Source organism: Sarcophilus harrisii, chromosome 6, assembly GCF_902635505.1.
Source record: "Sarcophilus harrisii chromosome 6, mSarHar1.11, whole genome shotgun sequence".
Taxonomy (NCBI): Eukaryota; Metazoa; Chordata; class Mammalia; order Dasyuromorphia; family Dasyuridae; genus Sarcophilus; species Sarcophilus harrisii.
In genome coordinates, this window is record NC_045431.1 from 247,126,710 (window position 1) to 247,149,721 (window position 23,012).

At 35.3% G+C, this 23,012-nt stretch overlaps 1 pseudogene; it reads left to right on the plus strand.

The window, feature by feature from the left end:
* The first annotated feature begins 1,191 nt into the window (after nucleotides 1-1,191).
* On the plus strand, nucleotides 1,192-17,033 carry LOC100928586 (annotated as a pseudogene).
* Nucleotides 17,034-23,012: the final 5,979 nt, after the last annotated feature.

Consider the following 23,012-nt stretch of genomic DNA (forward strand, 5'->3'; position numbering starts at 1 on the left):
TGAGGAAATTGAGGTATATGAAAATTAAATTACTTGTCCATAGGCATAGAACCAGTAAGTATCAGAGGTCAAATTCGAACTCGGTTCTTTCTGAATCTAGGGTCCAATGTTTTATTCACTATGCCACCTAGCTAAATTTACCCTCACTGTTTCCATTTCCACAGCTCCTATGGGGTCACATATCATCCTAAATAGATGAATGGCAAACATATTTATATCTATATCTATTTATATCACCTATATGTATATTTCTACCTATATCTCTGTCCCTTTATCTCTAGCTCTCCTCCCTTCATCTTTTTACTGAACCTCTGTCATTTACCATTGATTGCTCACTAGCTATCTTCTTCTTTGTATCACATAGCAACCTTAAACAGAAATTGTCTTCACACCTGGATCTGCCCTCTTTCAAATTTTCTATTTTTGTTGAGGGTGATGTCATTTCTGCAGTTACCCAGATCTGTTAACTTTGTCATTCTCACATCATCCCTGTGTTCTGTTTAAAAATTTGAGGAGACATAAATTGTGGGTAATTTAATCATTTTATTAACAGTGGCAGCATGTTTATTACTAAAAATATAACCATTTGGCTATCTCTGACTTAGACCAAAGATAATCTTGGAAACTGGCTCATGATTTGCACACTCCCTGGAAGATGAGTGTTGCCCAGAGGGTGGTAATCAACTCTGATTGTAGTATTCATTCTCTCATTAATTGTTAACCAATGAGAGACTGAATCTTTTCAAATGAACTTGAAACTCAGATAAACCAGTCCTCTGAATAATATAATATGAAGGACAATGAACCAATAATATTTAGTGAAAAACAGAATTCTGTGGTCAGAGGTGTCAAACTCAAATAGAAATGAGGTCACCAAATCACACACAGCTATCATTATAGGATGTCTTTTGACTTAGAAAATTAATATTATTTATGTTTTATTGTATTTTACTTAATAGATTAAATGTTTTCTAATTTAATCTGCTTTGAATCATGCTCCAAACCTTAAGTTTCATGTTTGGCACTTTTGCTGTGGACTGCCAGAGATCATGAGACAATAAGAAATCTCAGAGAGCTAGGACAAAACTCATAAAAGAAGAGATTAGGAATTAATTAGGTCAAACATTTGAGCTTGTGAGATAAAACAAATCTAAAGGAGCAAAAGCTAAAATCTTACAACTTTAAGTAAAAATGGCGTAAACCTTCTGATAAAATGAAGAAGAATGAAAATGGCTAAGAAAACAAAAGCCAATCATCTGTTGTATATAAGAAATCCATCTTAAGAATAAAGACACATATAATTTAAAATTGTAGACAGGAGAGAAATTTACTCCAAGAGAATAAATTGGTATATATATATGAGATGAATCCAGAAAAAAGGAGGAGTTGCATTCATGATATTAGATAAAACAAAAATAAAAATCAATACTATCAAGAGAGATAAATGAAGACTAAATTAAGTTTAAAGGAACCACAAATAGTGAATTGACAGCAACATTAAAGCAAATATCTATCAAATAATATAGTATTTGTATGTATAAAGGAGAAATTTACTGAAGTGCCAAAAAAGAATTATCAGTCATTATATCAATTTTGCTCTCTCAGATCTAGACAAATTTAGGAGAAAAGTAATCAAAAAGGAAAACTAACAGAGCTGTTGAGCTGCAAGAGTTATGGTGTTTTATGTAAGGGAACAATAAATAATATATACATTTTAGCATTCTAGGGTGCAACTACAAAATAGATCACATTCAACATCATAGATATTATAAATGTATAAATATAAAATAAATGTAAGAAAGCAGAAACATTAAACATCCTTTATAAATCATAAAATAGTAATTAATAATGAGGAAAAAGAAAAAGATACAGACCTAAATGGAGAATTAATCTCATCATTAATAACATTAATAATTATATAGAAGACAATGATAGCAATGAAATAAAATACCACAATCTCTGGACTAGAGATAAATTAGTCCTTGGAAGAAAAAACTGTATTCTCAGAACAAATATCAAAATGGAAAAAGGATATTTATGAACTGAATATATAATTTAAAAAATAGAAAATAAACCAAACATTAGAAATAAGTGAGCCCAAAATTTAAGTGAAGAAAATTAGAAAAGAAATGGATAACATATTTAAACATTATAGAAAGTATAAACAAAACTAAAATGGGCCTGTTAAAAAGACTAACAAAATTGGGCAACATTTAAAACCCAATTAAAAAGATGAGAGAGGAAAATGAACTCAGGATAGAAATCAAGAAAGTAAAGTAATGATAAAGAGAAGATATAAAATGAATAATCAGGACCTTCTCTATATAATTATGTATTAGCAAAACCAAGAATTTAAACGAAATTTCCATCAATTATGGAATAGCTAAACAAGTTATAGTGAAGGAATATATTACTGTGCTGAAGAAAATGATGATTCTAAACAATTCAGAGACGTATGAAAGGATGAGTTAAATAATGTGAAATTAAATAAATAGAATTAGGACAAAAATATACATTTGGGCAACAAAAAATAGGAGAAAAGATAAAAACAAAACAAAATTGAAATCTTTGAGAGTATCGTGACCAAGACTCTTCCCCACCCTTAAATGAGAAAATGAAGCTCCTTTTCTTATTTGCAGAGATGAGAGACTTTATGGAAACTCATGTTATGGTAAAAAATACCTTAGTTTACATGTAATTTGGGTCAAGTTTAGATAGAAAAATGTATGGTTTTAATCAACTATAGCAATGAGAGTTTGAATGACTGCATTCTTCTGTTAGCTAGTGAGCTTTAAATACAAATAATTTCCTGCCAGTACAAATATAATTCATGAAGTATAAGAAATATGGAAAAGAGTCCATTTTAGTTGGGTATGGTAGGTTTTGGAGGTAGGTCAAGAGTTTACTAATCTATCATTGTCTTTGGAGGATCAGAGCAAAGCAATTTGGCTCTGTTCCATGGCTAATTTGTCAGGAAAACTGGGGAGGAGCAGAAACAGAAACACGGGAGTATATTGGATGTTATTATTTATTTATCCTTGCAAGAAGGAAATGCTCCATTCAGCCCCTTAGACATATTCCCTGATTCTCAGTGATGAGAATTCAGACTTCTCTTGTTCCCATACCTAACCCTAAAATAAGGAATAAAAATTGACTTCTCATACTGTTTAGGCAATCTGGGAATTCCTAACTACAATGGTAAGATGGAGGTGAATGAGGTATGACTCCAAAAGTCTGCATCAAAAGGCCATTGGGGTATGAGAGCTATGAGCAGTTTCATTTTATTAGGGAATCTGGTCATTCCCAAGAAATTGTATCCCAGACTCTTTTCTGTAGTCAAGAAACTTTCTGCCCAAGCACCAGGCATAATCTAAAAATAGAATGGAGTAGTACAATTCATTTTATTGGTCAATTCCAAAAGAGTAAAAGCTGCATGACTGGTCAAAGGAAAGAAATGGAATTCCATATTTTGTCAATAATCATGTACTGCAGTCACCTGCTTGCTTAGTCAGTGACTAGGCAATAAGAGATCATAATGAAAGACTCTCTTTTTTAATTAGTGAGTGACCAGGAAATGGAAGTCTGGGACTTTTCTACTGTTTAGTCAGTACATTGGTAACCAAATTCTTGGGACTTTCCAATGTTTGTTACAGCCATGTGGTGCATGAAAAACAGAAAGTTGTGGTTTTCTGGAACGTGGCAACCAACAGGGACATCAGTGGAATGGGAGTGAATTGGGGTAAGAGGACAAAGTGCAATTCAGCAGATCTCTTATCTTTAACATTGGTCAATATATAAATCATTTAAACAGCATAATCAACACATGAACATTGCTGCTAATATGTAGTAGATTAATTAATCGTGGATCTTATCCTAACAGTTTTAACTGATATAACTAATTCAAATTTAATCACTTGCTTCAATCACTGATTCATCAAGTCACAACTAACTGAATAAATGCTGATTAAATTGGGTATGTGTATCAAAATTATTGTCACACAAGTCTTACCAGCTGCACTACCACAGTGCCTTCCATACCCCTAGGCACTGTCATCAACCTGTTAGTGTACCCTAAGGATGCCCGTCCCTTATTATTTGCTTTACTGACAAACTTTTGGAACTGTTTTTTGGGGGTTTTTTTGTTTGTTTGTTTTTGTTTTTGTATTTTCTCATCTACCCTGAAGTTCAGCTGTGTCATTTTTCCCAATTAAATTTTGAGTACTTGGTGTTCAAAGACTCTTATTTTTCTCTTTTTTTCAGCACTTAACAAATGCTTTTTCTTAATTAATTTAATTTATTAAATTATTATTTATTAATTTATTAAATTAATTAATTAATTTAAAAATCAAATAATGGAAGAAGTAATTAATTTGTAAAGAAGGCATTAGTGAAGATAATAGCTTATATATGGGTGTTATTAACAATGTATGACATCAGGGAGGTCCCTGTTTTGATTAACTATTCTTGTAAGTAAGTGCTAAATTTGGTGGTTTCTGTGCTATTAGGGGAGGGATAGTCTTTTATTTATTTTTTATTAAAGCTTTTTATTTTCAAAATATATGTATGGGTAATTTCCAACATTCACCCTTGCAAAACCTTTTGCATCCTGGAATTCCCTCACATTGGAATACATTTTTCCTTTCCTCCTCTCCATCCCCTCCCAGAGATGGCAAGTAATGTAATATATACCAAATGTGAAATTTTCTGTACATATTTTTACAATTATCATGCTATACAAGAAAAATCAGATTAAAAAGAAAAAAAATAAGGAAAGCAAAATTCAAGCAGACAGCAACATGTGTTGTGATCCACATTCAGTTCCCATACTCCTCTCTCTGGATGTCGATGGCTTTCTTCATCACAAGATCATTGGAACTGGCCTGAATCATCTCATTGTTCAAAAAGAGCAATCAGAATTGATCATCTTATAATCTTGCTGTTGCCGTGTATAATGATCTCCTGGTTCTGCTCACTTCATTTAGCATCAGTTCATGTCAGTCTCTCCATTTCTCTCTGAAATCATCCTGCTGATCATTTCTCATAGAACAATAATACTCTGTAACATTCATATACCATGGCTTATTCAGCCATTCTCCAATTGATGGGCATCCACTCAGTTTCCAGTTTCTTGCTACTACAAAAAGGGCTGCCACAAACATTTTCACAAATGTGGATCCCTTTCCCTCCTTGATGATCTTTTTAGGATACAAGCCCAGTAGAGATGCTGCTGGATCAAAGGCTATGTGTAATTTGATAGTCCTTTGGGCTCAGGGGGAAAGTCTTTTATATATAAATGTAACAAAATGTAAAATTGCATCATCTTTTAAAATCATTATTTATTTATTTTTCCTTTTTTTAAAATTTTGGTATCCTGGGACAAGCACTTGGTTATCCTGCTCTAGTTACAGCTCTGATTATCAGGGAAAATCAGGGAAAATATTTATCAAAAATTGCATTCCCCTCCCTCTATCTCTCTTTCCTTCTTTAGAAGGACTTCTTTACTCTCACCTTTTTCACCCTAGCTCAGCACACTCAGACAACAAAGTGTAGTCTTTATTCCAATATGAACGAATTCTAATATGCAAATTAGCTACAATGAAAACAAATCACTTGGACAGTCTTGCCTTAATCTGACAATCCTTTCCACATACTCTCCCATTCTGTTTTCCATTTGGCCTACACACCCATTTCCCAGAAACTGCTGTGCCTCCTTACCCCACCAGTTTCAAGGCCTGCTTTGATTTGGCTACCCTTTCCTAGGACACCAGTTAACATAAGCCTTCTTTTTGTTTCTGAAGGAACAAGGCATACATTGGGGTATGGTATTAAGTTCATTGCATGTGGAATTAATAGACCTTGTTTTGAATCCTGAATTTGCTGCTTGCTAGTTAAATCACTTAAACTGCCTTAGTCTTAATTAGGGGAATGGTCTCTTAAGTGCTTTGATCCTAAGGAGTTATATTATATGAGCCCCATGTAAGAGATATACCAGTTTTAGGCTAACTTATACACATCTTCCAAATTAATTTAGCCTCTTCAAGCATTAGTTTCCATATTTATAAAATGATGAGGTTGGATTTCAAATGACCTTGTATTATATATTTTTGTGTGTTGTGTGGGTCTGTGTGTGTGCAAGTTGTTCCCCCTTCTATAAGTTCCTTGGGGATGACTAATTCATTTTTTGGCTTTTATTTCTCCAGATTCTAGCACAGTGAATAAAACATAATAGGTCAGTAGTAGGCATAAATGCATGATGATTGATTGGACACATTGATAGAAATTTGTCATCCCAATGCTTGCTTGCAGGTTCTATAGACAGAGTTCTGGACTTCTAGCTTCATTGCAGGGCCAGGATTGGGCTAGATGCACAATTTTCTAGCCCAGAAGAATTGGGAGGTACTTTAGTTTACAACATAAGAGTTAGAAATATGTGTTATGAATGTGTTTTCCTGATTTTCTCTTAAGTGAATTATTCATTTTTCTCTAACCCTGTGTGATTGATGATGATATTTTTTTAATTCACTTTTTGCGTGAAGAAATTCAGGAAGATTGCAGATTTGTGAGCATTAATTAGAAAAGACTGCACCCCATATAGGCATAAGAAGTTTGGGAGTAACCAGAGAACCATAAGACTATATTATCTCATTTGAGCATCACAATAACCCTATGAGATAGGTATCATAATAAAACAAATATTATCATTCCCATTTTGAATTCCCAACTTGCGGTGGGAGACTTGGCTGCAAGATTTATCAAATCCTCCCTTTGACATTTATTAATTGTGTTGATATGGATAAAACCTTTCATTGTGAACTCTCATTTCCTCATCTCCTCTATATTCCTCCTGGTCTTATCTCTAACTTTTTGGACTTCAAATCCATGCCTTCTCTAGTCCTGGCTCACCCTCGATCTTCCTTGAGTGCTTGGGACTTCCTCACATTGGACCTTTCCTTGGAATCTCCATTTTCTGGCTAAATCTAAGTTGGCTTGTTTTCATTCTTTTCCAGGCCCTATTTCTGACTTTCACAACCATGTCACCTCCCCAGATACCTTTCCTCCTCCACTTTTACCTTCCTTTTCTTGTGATATTTTCCCCTATTAGAGTATAATAGGGGGGAAAAAACAGAAAAAAGTGAACATAGCATTGTTGATTTACATTCAGTCTCTTTAATTCTTTCTCTGGTTCAACTCTTAACTCAGTACCTGCCACATAGGAAGTACTTAATAAATGCCTGTTTTCTTCCATCCTTTCTCATCTGTCAAATAGAAATATTAATGGTTATAGTTACAATGTCTCTGGTTGACTATAAGAAAAACATTTTGAAAAATATATAGTGCTCCAGAAATATGAATTACCCCCAATAGACATGTGTGATCTCATTAAATGCTGTAGGATACTGTCTACATATTTTCTAGAGAAGATCTACTCACTGGATTAGTGGGTGTCTCTGTTTCTTTTTTATATCTTGAAGAAATCAATTCAGCTCCGGCTTTCCTACTTTATCCTGTCATTAAATGATGGGCCAAATTAATTTTTCAGTAAAAAAAAAGTGAAATTAACTTTTATAAGAGCCAGATCTCTGGGAAGGGAAAGGAAGAAATATGGGGAGGGGGAAATTAAGCAATGTAAAAACAAGATATTAATAAAAATTACTTTTTGAAAAAAAAGACCTCTTTATATATTTTAATTCACTCCTCACACAAAATTTGCCACTGGTAATTTTGGGAATAATTGCATAGATTATTATTATTAGAATTATTCTAAACAAGTTTAATTTAGTAAATAGAAGACTAGCCTAGATAATCTGGGTTAATACTACTTGGTCATGGGCAAGTCATTTAACCTTTTAGTGACCCAGGAAACATTCTAAAACCAATTTTATAAGTATATAGCTCACCTGTTTTAACGAACAGAGTTTCAGCCTAATCAGTTTCATCAATGCCAATGATATCAGTGGCTTTCACTTCCCCCAATGGTTACTAAGGTGATCAGAATCAATTCAAAGTAATAAAGATAAAGCTAAATATTATTATTAAGGGGAAATGTCTCTTTTTATCCACCTCTTCAGGGCATCTTTGATCTTCTTGTTCATGAAATTGTAGATCAGGGGTTTCAATACAGGGGTAAGGATGACATAGAAGACAATTTTGCCCAATTTTGGAAAGTGATCAGAGATGGAAAGGAAGTCCACAACAAAGTAGTGTCATAGAAGAATATCACAACTGTCAAATAGGAAGCAAAAGATTTTGAAGGCTTTGAGTTTTCCTTTGGGGGAGGTCATTTTCAGAATTATAACTGCTATGTATCATAGGACACAATGATAATGAAGAATGAGAACAACACAATGCAAATTATAAATATATCATTCTTTATTTCATTAATGAAGGAATTGAAGCAGGATAAGGCTATGATATGTGGCACATCACAGACAATGATTAGCTATGTTTGTTCCACTAAAATAGAGTTGGATATTGTTTGTTTGAATAAGTCTGTTAAAAAAAAATCCAACCATGTGAGTCCCAACCACCATTTTCCCTCAGACTTAGAAATCCATGATAGTGGAGTATCTCCATGGACTACAGATGATCATAAGTCATAATTGCCAAGAGATGGCACTGTACCAGTCCCATGAATGCCCTAAAGAAATACTTAGTAGCACACGTCAGGAAGGAAATATTCTCCTTGTGGAAGAAGTCAGAGAACATTCTTGAGGTAATAGCAGATATCTGTGAAGGTCAAGAAACCAAGGAAACAGCATATTGGAGAGTGAAGATGGAAGTCTTTTTTTTTTAAACTTAGGTTATTTATTTATAATATACATTGTTTTATGAATTATGTTGGGAAAGAAAAATCATAGCAAATGGGAGAAGCCATGGGGGAGGAACAAAAACAGAAAAAAGTGAACATAGCATTGTTGATTTACATTTAGTCTCTTTAGTTCTTTCTCTGGTTGCAGATGACATTGAGTTGCTGAACTACTGAGAAGAACCAAATCTTTCATAGTTGATCATCACACATTCTTCTTGTTATTGTGTACAATGTATTCTTGGTTCTGCTTGTTTCAGTCAGCATCAGTTCATGTAAATATTTCCAGGCCTTTCTATAATCAGCTTGTTCATCATTTTTATAGAACAATATATTCATTATCTTCATATCCATTCCCCAACTGATGAGCATCCACTCCTTTTCCAGTTCTTTGCTACCAAAAAAAAGAGCTGCTACAAATATTTTTGCACATATAGGTCCTTTTCCTTCCTTTATGATTTCCTTGGGATACAGACCCAGTAATGGCACTGCTGGGAGAGTACACAGTTTTATAGCCCTTTGGACATAGTTCCAGATTGCTCTCCAGATTGATTGGATCATTTCACAGCTCCACCAATGATGTATTAGTGTCCCAGTTTTCCCATATCCCCTCCAATATTTATCGTTATCCTTTCCTTTCATCTTAACCAATCTGAGAGGTGTGAGGTGGGACCTCAGAGTTATTTTAATTTGCATTTATCTAATCAATAGTGATTTAGAGCATTTTGTATAGCTATAAACGACTAATTTCATCACCTGAAAATTGTTCATGTTGTTTGACTTTTTTATCAATTGATGAATAATATATATTATAAATTTGACACAGTTCTTTCTATATTTTAGAAATGAGACCTTTATCAGAAATACTGGCTGTAAAGATATTTTCCCAGCTTTGTAGTTCAAAATTTGTTTCTGTTGGTTTTATTTGTGCAAAAAATTTTTAATTTAATATAATCAAAGTTGTCCATTTGCCTTTCATAATGTTCCTCTGAAAATGGGAGTCTTAATGCAAATGATTAAACCCAGCTACCAGGTCATGGTTTCAGAGTCATTAGATAGATTTCTAGAAATATTAAAAAGAGATTCACTTGTAGCTCAGATTGGTCTGAGAATCCCTGGACAATGGCCACTGTCACAGAAGTCTCGTTTCCCCTTCTCTATATCTATAGAAGTACTAAAGGAAAAACCGAAAGGAAGACAATATTTGTAGGGTTTTTTCTTTCAGGTGTCATTCCTCTATTCAAGAGACTCCTGATTTCCTCTAGAATAAGATTCAAAATCAGCCTGGTATTCAAAACTCTCCACAATCTAGATACTCCTATCTTTCCAAATTTATTTTGGGTGAGTTTCCTCTATTCCTTGTTCTAGCCAAGTTGGCATAGTTTCTATTCCTTCCTTAACAGTCTAACTCCTGACTCAGTGCTTTACTCAATTAGTCTCCCATACCTAGGAACATTTCTCTTCTCACTTCAACCTCTTACCGTCCCTGACTGCCTTCGAAGTATAGCTCAGTTATAGTCACAATGAATAAAATCAAGAATTTATCTCTAGTCTCAACTACTGTATAACATATAACCTTTGTTTTTCTCTATTTCCTCAATTGTAAAATGGGATAATAATAGTACTTATCTTGTTAGGTTGTTGTAAGAATCAAATGAAATAATATTTTTAAATTAGCACAGTTTCTGATACATAGTGAGTGTTGTACACATGATTATTCCCTCTCCTCCCCCTCAGGTTGTCCATTCTATGTAAAAACTTTTCAGATCACTCCACTTTTCTCTCTTTTTGAAATGACTTTGCATAAGGGCCAAGAGATCATTATATACTTCAACAACAATACTATATGATGACCAATTCTGATGGACTTGGCCATCCTCAGCAATGAGATCAACCAAATCATTTCCAGTGGAGCAGTAATGAACTGAACCAGTTACGCCCAGCGAAAGAACTCTGGGAGATGACTAAAAACCATTACATTGAATTCCCAATCCCTATATTTTTGCCCACCTGCATTTTTTATTTCCTTTACAGGCTAATTGTACAAAATTTCAGAGTCTGATTCTTTTTGTACAGCAAAATAATGGTTTGCTCATGTATAATTATTGTGTATCTAATTTATATTTTAATATATTTAACATCTACTGGTCACCCTGCCATCTGGGGGATGGGGAGGCAAAAAGGAACAAATTGGAACAAGAGGTTTGGCAATTGTCAATGCTGTAAAGTTACCCATACATATAACCTGTAAATAAAAGGCTATTAAAAAAAAAGAAATGACTTTGCATAAAATTATATTACAGATCTGCTCACATATCATATTATCTCTTAAAATGTCAGCTCCTTTAAGGCCAGAGCTGTTGCATTTTTATCTTTATTTCTGGTCCCAAGATATTTAATTTATTGCCTAATTGTTTATTACTTAACTGTTATGTAACTTTAAAAAGGTCTTTTTACTTCTCTGCCTCAATAAAGTTAACTTTAAAATATTTGACCATGATTGGCCCACATCCCTTTGATATGATAAAAGTACACTGTAACTGACTAAAGAAATATGATCAATTGATCAGCATTTATTAATCATCAAGCCTGGGATCTTTTCTTTTTAATATGTGGGAGAAGAAATTTAGTGCATGAATTATGCCTTTAAATACATCCTAATTCCATTGCTTCATATTTCTGAAATAGAAAAGAAAACTCATTTTTAATAGAAATATAATCACTTTGGATCTCACCATTCCAGAACCAGACTGAGAACAGAATAAATGAGTTTTATTAATGCCATTTTGCCTAATGAGGGAGAATTTTGCTTCAGGCTTTTGACTTTTTAAAATTCTCATGACTTTGGAGATTTATGTTTAGCTAAAGAAGGGGAGCTTTAGTAAAAACTGAGAATCAGAAATATTAAGTGATCTGCCTGTAGTGACACTGCAACACTGCCCTCTTTGGGCATCAAATGAGAGGTTCTAATATTCCTTTTAAATATAGCATCCTTTAGTCTGTGCATTTTGACCACTTTGAAATCTGACATCCTATCATCCTATAGTGCAATTATATCCTATTCAGACTCAGTTTCCTTAATTGCCAAATGAAGAAATTAAACTAGATAGTCTCCAAAATTTTAAAATTCTATGGATTCTACATAACTTGAAGCATGGGAAAGCTTGGACTCAGATCCCATCTATGTTACTAGATATGAGATTATTATTGTTGTTATTCAGTCATTGTCAGTTTGGTTCTATCTGGCAATTAAATTCTATGTTCTGTGTCTTCCCAAATAAATATTTTCTGTTCTGTTTTTGATGTTAGTCATAATTATTAAGATGTGTATAACTTTGATGGATATTATCTAATTTGATCCTCAAAACAATTTTGGAAAGAAGATTCTATTAGTACCTTCTCCCTATGTTCCCTCTCCTCTTCCCCCATGAGGAAATGGAGACTGAGACAGTTTAAGTAAGTTGTCCAAGATCTCACAGTTAAGTGTTTAAGGCCGGATTGGAATTCAGATATTCCTGGCTCCACAACTATAAAACTCCATCCACTCTAGCCATCTAGCTTCATCTAAGGTCTTTGCCATAATGATTCTTTCTACTCTAGTGTTTTACACTCCAAAGTCCCTTGTAACACTGTGATCTTTAATATTCTATATTATGACTGGTATTGCTCACTCCTAAAATCAGGAAGATATGGGGGGGGGGAGTATTATGAGCCAAATAATTGCTATCTTGAGCTTTGAACAAAAGCATATACTAATTCAGAATCAGGAAATCCTGCTAGGGATATCAATGAATGACTCCATTAGCTGAGAATCATGATTCCCACGAGGCCAACAGAATAGCTCTACTTTGTTTTCCATTGCTTTTTGGGTCCCCTGAGATTATGCGTATTGATGAGGATTTTATCCTTTCATTAATGCATAATGCACTCTGAGAATATTTTCCTACTCTGTTCCCCTTCCTCAGATCTCTGGGATGGAACAGCAGATTCAATGATATTACAAGGACTCACAGCCATATGGACCACAATATCAATGATATTATCTTGGTAGCCTGGAAGAAGTATTCTTTCATTGACCCATTTTAGAGACTATCTCTTAAAATAACTAAGGAGGGACATCATAAAGTATGAAAATTTTGAAGTTTTAAGATCCTTTTGACTATTCTTAGGACAGCTACATTAGAGTTTTGTTATGTTTTCCAAAGTTGGAAAACATTAAAGTCATTCTTAAAAAAAAAGCATGAAGAGTTAGCAGTAGTAGACTTAAAAAAACAAACAGATCGTGAAAAGAAAATAGAATCCAAGTGATCTAGTATTCTCATTTTACAGATGAGGAAATTGAGGCTCAGAGATGTTAAATAATTTTTCCATAGCTTCACAGTAAATGGATAAGCCAGAATTTTAATTTGTATTTTTGATTTTCAATCCAGGACTCCTTCCACTGGACCACATTGTTATCTTCTCACTGGTAGGACTAAGAAATAGACAAATTTTGGTCAGTAAGTAGTATGTAACCCTTTGCTAAGTTATATGCAATATAGTAATAGGAATAAGTAGGTGTTTTGCCATTGGTAAATTAATTAGAGCTTCCTCCTGGGACAGCTTGCTCTGATGCCTCATTGTGGATCCTGGCTTCTCTAAGCCTGTGCCATGTGAACCCCCCCCAAAAAAATCATTTTTTTTAATTTCTCATTTCCCTGAGAAAGTATTCCCAGAAAAATTTAGTGACTTGGATAGTTCAGTGCTACAATGGGTGAAGGGTTGAACCTGAAGTTCAGAAGATTCATCTTCCTAAATTCAAATCCACCTTCAGACACTACTTCTATCATCCTCGGCAAGTCATTTAATTGGTTTTGCCTTAGTTTATTCATTTGTAAAATGAGCTGGAGAAGGAAATGACAAATGACCATCTTTGCCAAGAAAACCCCAAATGGGGTCAAACCAAACAGACAATGACTGAATAACAACAATAATAATCTCATATCTAGTAACATAGATGGGATCTGAGTCCAAGCTTTCACATGCTTCAAGTTATGTAGAATCCATAGAATTTTAAAATTTTGAAGACTATCTAGTTTAATTTCTTCATTTTGCAATTGAGGAAACTGAGTCTGAAATAGGTTAAAGGACCTGGCTGTTATATCACAGGTAGAATTTAAACTCATATCTTCTAGACTCCAAGCCAATTATCTTTAAGATTATTACCTGCTGCTTGGTACTATACCTCTAAAATTGCCTATTGTGATTTGGGTGAAAGTGTTTACTTTTGATCTCTCCTTGTTCTTTCTGTCTCCACATCCTGGCATAACTAATTCTTCTCAGCAAAGAAGGCTAAGAAGAAGGAAAGAGGAAGAGTATCCTTATTTAATGAATGTTTTTGCACAACTGGAATCCAGAAGTAGCAGCAGCAATTAATCAACCATTTTTGGTGCATCCATATTCCTTTTCTTTTCTTTGAAATTTAAAAGTATTCAAAGCTTTAAATAAAAAAAAAATAAGGAAGTCAATAACAGAGGGCTGGCTTCAGAGACATGGATATTGGTTTAAGTCTGTCCTCTGACAAATACTGAATATATGACCCAATTCCCATTGCTGCCGATGGTACAACAGAAATAATGGCAGACCTATATTTCCCAGGCAATTTCATTATTAAATGAGTTGTTGTCTGGTGATGGTAACCTTAGTGCCAGTGGGTAACCAACTTGAACGAAGCATTCGCTGGACAAGAGGATCTTCTCTGTCCCATGTCTCCTGTGGACCCGTCAGGTGAAATGTGGAGAGGAGGAGACTATGGGGAAAGAGGGCATCAGGATAGGGAGGAGGGGAGTGGAAGTGGGGGGGGGGGAAGCTGACAGGCAGAGAGGGAGCCGCAGTTGGTTCTGCTGCTGTTGCTGTTGCCGCCTCTGTGATCCCAGCCCAGGCTCCACTCTTCCCCACAATCAGCCTGGAGCTAGCAGTTCGGGTGCTTGTGGAGAGATGAGGAGTCTCCACGTCCGGGGCACAACAGAGATCACTCCCTGAGCCCAGGGAGGAGGATTGGAGAAGGAGGAAAAAGAGGAGATATTTGGGAGAGGTTAAAAAGAAGAGAAAAGACTCCCATCTTTTCACCCTACTCCACGACCGGAGAGCAGGAGTCTTCACCAATGTCACTGCCTGGAGAGAGCTGGGGGGAAGGCGATTGATCCTAACTTCGGAACTGGGGCAAGCTGGGCAGAGAGGAAAGAGACAGCTGCATCCTCTTGCCCAGTTGTGCTTCTCAGGAACGGCATCGGATCTCCCTAGGATCCTGGGGGAGTTGCTGTTGCACCAAAAATTGCAAAACCTTCTTTCTTATTTGATGCCTTCATCCAACAAAATGGTGATGATATCTAATAGCTCTACAAAGCCAGAGAAGAGTTCTGGGAAAGCACAGCCCCTGGTGCGCATTGCTAGCAAGCCCCTTCACCTCAGAAGGTTAGAGAAGGCTTTGAGGGGCTGCGATCCAAACCCTAACCTGATAAAACAGCCTCTGACTTCCTTGCCTGTCGGCACCCTAATTTATGAATTTTCAGAGACTTCTCCTGTATGGATGGGGAATATCCTATAGTGCTTACAAAAGGGAACCCATTTAAAGATTCAAAATATGTGCAGAGCTTGGGACCCAGGTAAGCGGGATGCTGTGGAGGGGCTCCAGAAAGCCTGCCACGCCATCCCAGACTTTGGCACGCTAGGGAAGTGAGCACAGCCTCTGTCCAGCAGACTTTGGCTCCCCAGGCTCACCAAGAGGAAACAGCGATTCGAGATGCAGCCACTGCTTTGTCTGTGCTTAAGGGTGTGAAATGAACAGCTCCCCACTCCCCCAAACCGACAAGAAATTCTCTAAAATGATTGGCCGTGGTTTTGAGCTGAATGATGACGACTCTGCCCAAGGAGGAGGAGATTCGGAGATATAGTGCAATGATATAGGGGAGATTCAACTCAAAAAGGAAAAGATGGCAAACATCTTACACTTCATGAGCTGACTGTTAATGAAGCAGCCTCTCGGCTCTGAGCAAAAGACAATGTCCTTTTGACAAGAAAAGAGAGATACCCTTTCTTGGCAGATTTCTCAAAAGCTCACTTACAAACACATTTATAAAACAACCAAGTCTGGGATGGAAGAGCAGATTCAAGACAGGAGCCTTGAATGTGGAGGAAGAGATGAATTATCCTCCAAGGGAATTAAAATAGAGGATGGATTCTCAGATTTCCAGGATACTGGGCAGACCCTTTCCCAGCAGGAAGCTGTAAAAATACAGTTAACAGTGGACAAAGCTAAATGTGAAGGATTTGCAGTATTTGATTTGCAATAGGCTGAAAAGGTGATGGCAAAAGAGATGGAGTTCCTTTGCATCCAAACTGGTAATGAGAGATGACAACATTCAGAAAAGTGATTGTCCGCTGGATTTTACAGCAGAGTTCCGAGGACCACACCCATGTGGCTTGACAGCAGGACAAACAGGACAAAGACAATTTACAAAATTGCCAGCCTCCACATTTGGGGTTGGATGGGATGCTGAGTAGAGTTTATTCCACTCATGAAGCCAAATTTCAGTCATCAGAAAACCCTGGGATTTTAAAAGATTTTCCAAAATCAGCTTTTAACTTGGAATGGAAGATTTTTAAACTAGAGCCTGAAGGTCCATTGTAGTCATGATTCTCCCACTGCACCTTGGGGATGGAGGGGATGGCATCAGATCTGAGGATACATTACAAAAACAAGCCTTAATAACCAATATTGTCTCATTCAAGTCAAACAGATTTCATAGCCAAAGCTTAAGGACTGGTATGTCAGTCTGTGGAAACTGAATGGGAACATTAGGGGAAGGGATGAAGGTATAGAGAAAACCACAATCTGGAATTGTTATATTAATAAATTCATATTTCTGTGTAAGTTGTTTCATTATGTGAGGAAGCTTACAAATTAATATTGTAGCTATACATTATTTAAGAATGTAAAGTGTGTTTGTATAACTTATAAAAGTAAAATCTGAATGTTGGGATATGTCTTGGGTTCAGTAGATTTAGATATAGTTTGTTTCATTTAAAATTTTAATGTCTACTTTAAATTTAATTCTAAATATGATTGTTATACATCAGAATTTAGAAATCTATGGAATTATAGGAAAGAAAGCTAAGGAAAGTGACAGGTCTATTTGTGAAAATAGAAAATAAGCACTTCATATTTTTTTTAATTTTAAATTTATTTTTATTTTATTTTATTTCATATTTTGAAGGAAGTTTGAGTGGCTATTACCTTAAGTAAAGCTGGGCTTTTTTAGAGGATGTATGTGGTATGTGTAAATATATGTAGAGAAGTGTAAATATATTTGTATAGCTATAGATATATAAATACATATATAGACTGATAAATAGCTATAATGGTATCTGGATTTATCTATGTTTCTACATTTTACTTGGGGAAGGAAGGAAAAACCCTCTTTTAATAATTAAAAGTTCTTGACTGACGTTTCTACTATAAAACTTCCACAAATTTTATATATTTACATACATATTAGTAATTTTGACATGATAAGAATACATATCTGCCTTTCTGCTTAAGAATAAGAATTTCACATTTGGATCCTTCCCCCTGATAAAATGAATAGAGGGCTTTTATCAAAACCTATTTTCCCTATTGATTTGACAGGCAGTAACAAGACATGGGTAGTAGACAGATCTCCGTACTTGTTGCAAAGTAATTCAGTCCTTGGTTGAGAACCTGACAGATACCATGAAATGTACCTTTTCTGTCTCTATTTCAGTAGATATGTAATCATTACTCAGTTATCTTACATGTCATACTAAAATCTGTCAGCCCGGTGTTAAATAAGGTTATGATCTCTGCTTAGTGTATAATTGTTTTATCATTTTTCATCTGTGGAACAGCTATATAGTAGAAACACTAGTCCACTTTTCTATTATTAAAATAGTTGATTTTTATTCCTTCCCACCCCCATCAAAGTTAAATATAGAAAGTAGTCAAACCAGATAAAGTGTTTCTGCTAAAATCTTATTCTGGAACTGAGTGATCTATTTGACCTTCGACAGTGATCAAATCAGCCCATTAATTCCTAAAATCCACCTCCTACTTTGCATAAAGAATAGAATTCAATGATTTGGAAAATGTTTTTGTTTAGTTATTGCTTAACTATTGTCTGGTGGTGGTAACTTTAGTGGTTGGTTGGTACTGTTGCTATGAAAATAAGCCAGTTAAGGTCTGGGTTAGAACCATGTAGAGCCATGCCCTTTGTGAAGTATTGTGTAGCAGCCTGGAACCACTGGATCACGAGATCTTTCTTTTAAAGCTGAAAGAGACCATAGTGCTAACATAGTCTAAGCCTCTCATTTTTCAGAGGAAAGTGAGACCCAAGTAAGTTATGTTACATATAGCATTAGCTCACAGAGTTAGTGGTCTAGTTGATATTTGAATGAATATCCTCTTTTCCCAAATCCAACACATATCTTTCCCTCCTCCCTATACACACTATGCTGCCCTGTAAATAAGCAGCTAATACTTTTAAATATCAAGAAGGAAGGGGCAGGTAGGTGGGCAGTGGTTAGAATACCAGTTCTTGAGTGAGGAACACCTAAGTTCAAATCTGACTGATAGCTACTTACTATCTGTGTGACTTTGGGCATTTAACAACAACAAGAGCAAGTGTCAGGAAGGGAAAGCCTATCTTGGTCTCAATTCTAAGTATTATCAATTCTCTTTTTTTTCAGTTCTTAGTCTTTATTATTTTTTTATTATAGCTTTTTATTTACAAAATATATACATGGGTAATTTTTCAGCATTGACAATTGCAAAACGTTTTGTTCCAATTTTTCCCCTCCTTTCCCCTACCCCCTCCCGCAGATGGCAGGTTGACCAAGTATTATCAATTCTCATTGATCCATGATTAGTTTATCTGGGACATATCCTTTTTGTTGTCTAGTTATTTCAGTCATGTCTCACTCTTTGTGACTCAATTTGGATTTTTTTTCAAAGATTTGGCATTTTCCTCTTCTCACTTTATAGATGAGGAAACTGAGGCAAAAAAAGTTAAATGACTTGCCTGGAGTCACACAACTGGTAAATGTCTAAGGCCAAATTTGAACTTAGGAATGTGAGTCTTCCTGATTATAAGCCCAGCCCTCTATCCTTTGTGCCACCTACCTGTCCTGCATTTCTTTTACCAAGTTGTTAATCCTTTTTTCATAATTTTCCTGCATCACTCTCATTTCTCTCCCCAATTTTTCTTTATTATGCATCTCTTTCTTTAACACTTCTAGGAATTCTTGTTGAGTTTAAGTCCAATTGGCATTTTTCCTCTAGATTTGTAGCTATTTTCACGTTGATGTCTTCTTCTGAGTTTATGTCTGTCTTTCCTGACATCATAGTAGCTTTTTATGATCAGATTCTTCTTTGTTGTTGTTGATTGCTTATTTTCTAGCCTATTTCTTGACTGATCTTTATGTTAAAGTTGGGTTCTGTTCACCGGGGAGTGGGAAGACACTCTCCTAAGCTTTAGGATTTCTGGTGCTCCTGTTTTCAGAGCTAGTTCTGAGAGTTTGCAAGTTTTTGTTGCTTCCAATATAGTGTGATCCTGAGAAAGGTTTGGTCACTGCTCTACTACTTTGTGTTCTGATATTTTCTCAGGAAGGGAACCTGGTACCTTGCAACTACAAGTATGAATGTTCTCTTTGCTTTGTAACCATGACCAGGACCCCTATTCCCTTGTGGCTGATTATCAGCACTCATCTCTACCCTGGAACCAATTCCAAACTATGTATGGGCAATAGAATTGCCAAGCAGCACCAGATGTACTCAGTGCCAGCAAAAGGTTCATTGTATTCTTTTTCTGACCAGTTGTCTTTCCCTCTTACTGGCTCTGAGCTGAGAGCATTCAAAACTACTATGGTCAATATTGTTACCAGTGTGTTTGTGGGCTCCAGACAGGCTTCTACTCTGGTGTCACAAACTTCTGTCAATCTTTTAAATTTTCTTAGGCTGGAAAAATGTACCACCCCAATCATTTGTTGGCTCTGCCACTCCAAAGTTTAACCTAAGATATTATTTTAAAGTTGTTTGGAAGGGAACATTGGGAGAGTTTAGCTGGATGGCTGCCCCCAATCCACCATCTTGGTTTTTTCCTAATTATTTTTATAATTAGGAAGTGGACCAATGGGAGGAAAATAGTTTTTATACACTAAGAAGGTAGTCTTGCTTTGAATCTGCTTTTCAATCCCAGAGATTTGAAGAAGGAGAATAAAGTAGGAAAGAATTCTCCCAGAGTTTACAGTGTTGTCTGATTTTCCCTCTAAGATGCTCTCTAGTGTTCCCTCTGGAGAATTTCCCAGAATTGAAAGAATCCCTAGAGGAGGCTCTGGTTGATGAGGAAACTAGACAAAGAAATAGATCAGTTGTTTAAACATCCTTATGCGGAGACCGAGGATAGTAATGGGATGAATCTTATGGGAGCAATTGTAGTAATTAGCAAAAAGAATGATCATGAAGGAAGTGAAATGTAGTAGAAAAGTCACTCAATTACTGAATTTGAAATCAAATGATTAGGGTCTGAAATCCTCTCTTTGCTTCTTCTCAGCTATGGTATTTATACATACATACATACATACACACACACACACACACACACACACACACGAAATATTGAGCAAGTAATTTCCTTTATATGCCTCTATTTCTTAATATGTAAAATGAGAAACGAGCTATATATATAACTTCTAAATCCTTGTTCAGGTGCAAATATTAGGAGCCTAAGCATGGGAAGAATAGTGCCCACATTTCATCATGTGTATATTGTGAATGATTTAGCTTAAGAAATCCCCTTTATTTCTACGTGTCATTAAGCTTCAATTGCAAAGAGCTTCTGATTGTCTGCAGAAGCATTGTTGATGTATGTGGTGAGGGAATTAATTCCCTCGGCATTAAGCATTGGGTCAGGAGACCCAAAGAGCAATGAAAAGTAAGTAGGAGAGTAATACAGCTTCCTGGAAATGAATTGACATTCTTAGAAATATTTTAGAAATAGACAGCACTGGACAGAGTTTTAAACTTTGTGTTATGAAAACTGCAGTAAATAATCTATTAATTCAGACAAGAGTTGTGTAGTTGTGAGCAAATCACTTAATTTTCTTGGTTTTAGTTTCCTATCTATAAGATGAAGATAATAGCACTTAGTAACAGTTCACAGAGTTGCTGTGATGATTAAATGGGAATTGACATATGAGATGTTATGCAAATCTTAAAATGTTGTAAGTACTATGATTTATTGTTTTCAGGGTAGAATATACTTTTGCTCAGGTCAAGATAGCAAATATAACTTTCTCTTTGGGACCCAGGATGTCACTGTGAGTCTATTGACATCTTCTTGGTCAGGGAGGTAAGAAGTCCTAGTAATAGTATTGAATCTTAATGATCCCAAGACTGAAAAGTATCTTGGGATATAGAATGTTAGAATAAAAAAAATCATAGAACATTAAATGCTAGATTGGAAGCTTCTTTAGAACTTAAAATGGAAGAGTTCAAATAAACTTTAGAACATAATGTTTACAGCCAGAAGATCCTCAGAACCTAGAACATCAGACCAGAAAAAAAAACACAAAAACTTGGAGCATAGAGTATAAGATGGAAGGGGCTATAGTATATGAAGAGAAATATACATTTGGCAGAGACAACCGAAACGGGCTTCCTCATTTTATCTTATTCTTTTTAATGAAACAATAAATTTCCATTTCAAGAAACCTTATACAATAAATACTACACATTATATTAGAGCTGTCTTTCCACCTCCCCATAGTTTTTTTTTTGGTTCTCTGCTATCACTTTCTACCCTACTCTTTTTTTCTCCTTTCCTCTCCTCACACCTCCCTCAAAAAGGCCATGATTAAACATATATAATGTTTGTGTGTGTGTGTGTGTATAGTGTGTGTGTGTATACACACTTTTCTAAATCCACCAACTCATCATTTCTCATACTTATACATACATCATACTCCCATACATCATTTCCCATTTCCCAAAATTTCATCCCTATATTATCTGTTCAAGTGGCCTAAAACAATAATGATCAATATGCCTGACATATGGTACAGCTTCCATATCCTTTTTCTTTAACCAAATTCATTTTTTTTAACTTTGTCTGAGACTAATGATTACTATCCCTCCTTTTTTTCTAATAAATTCTATTCCTGATCATTAAAATTGTTTGTTTCTATCTCCCATTTCCCATCCTTGTTGACTTTTCTTATTCACTTCTACCCACTACCCTGCCTTGTTATCATTTAACATATCAGCCTCTGCCAAGAATCCCTCCACTATCCTTTCCCCCTAATCCTTTTCCTCCTTCTTTATCCCATTCCTATTTAACTATACTCTTATCCCATTCCCATTGATCTATACCCATTTATATATATTCCCTCTCCTTTATTTTTTATAAATTTGAAGATTTTTATATATCCTTCTAGATATATATGTACTGTTTTCTCTTGAACCCATTCCTGATGTGAGTATTGTTATAGAACTATGACCTCTCCTCCCCTAATTTCTCTGTCATTTTTTTCCACACCTCATTCTTATAGCATATTTTTTTTTACCTTTTCCTACATAGTAGTGCTTTTTATAATCATGTTATACTCAACTCTAATCCAATCTTTCTTTCAAACTACTCAATTACTATTGACAATCATATGGTTTACATTTCCACATAAAAATATAAACAGTTTGTTTTTATTGATTCCCTTGAAATTAGTCTTTGATGTTTACCTTAATAGTTCTCTTGCATCCTATATATCAATTTTTTTAAAAAAATTAATTTTATCTCTTTTTGCAACAAAATCCTAAATCTGGCAATTTATTGAATGTCTTTTTTTCTGCTCAAGAATATGCTTAACTTTGTTGGGTATGATCTTTTTGGCTGCAACCCAAGTTTTTTTGCTCTTTGCTTTATAGTGTTCCAATATGTGTGATCTTTTAGTGTAACCATTACTAATTCTTGTGTGATTCTAATTGTGACTCTGACATATTTGAATTGTTTTCATCTTTTGATCATAATATTTTCTCTTTATCCTGGAGTTAGGTTTGGAAATTGGGTTATGATGTTCCTTTCAGTTTTTCCTTGTATGAACTCCCATAAAGTGCCCAATTGCTTCTTCACTCACAGAGTATTCTTATTCTTCCGGGATC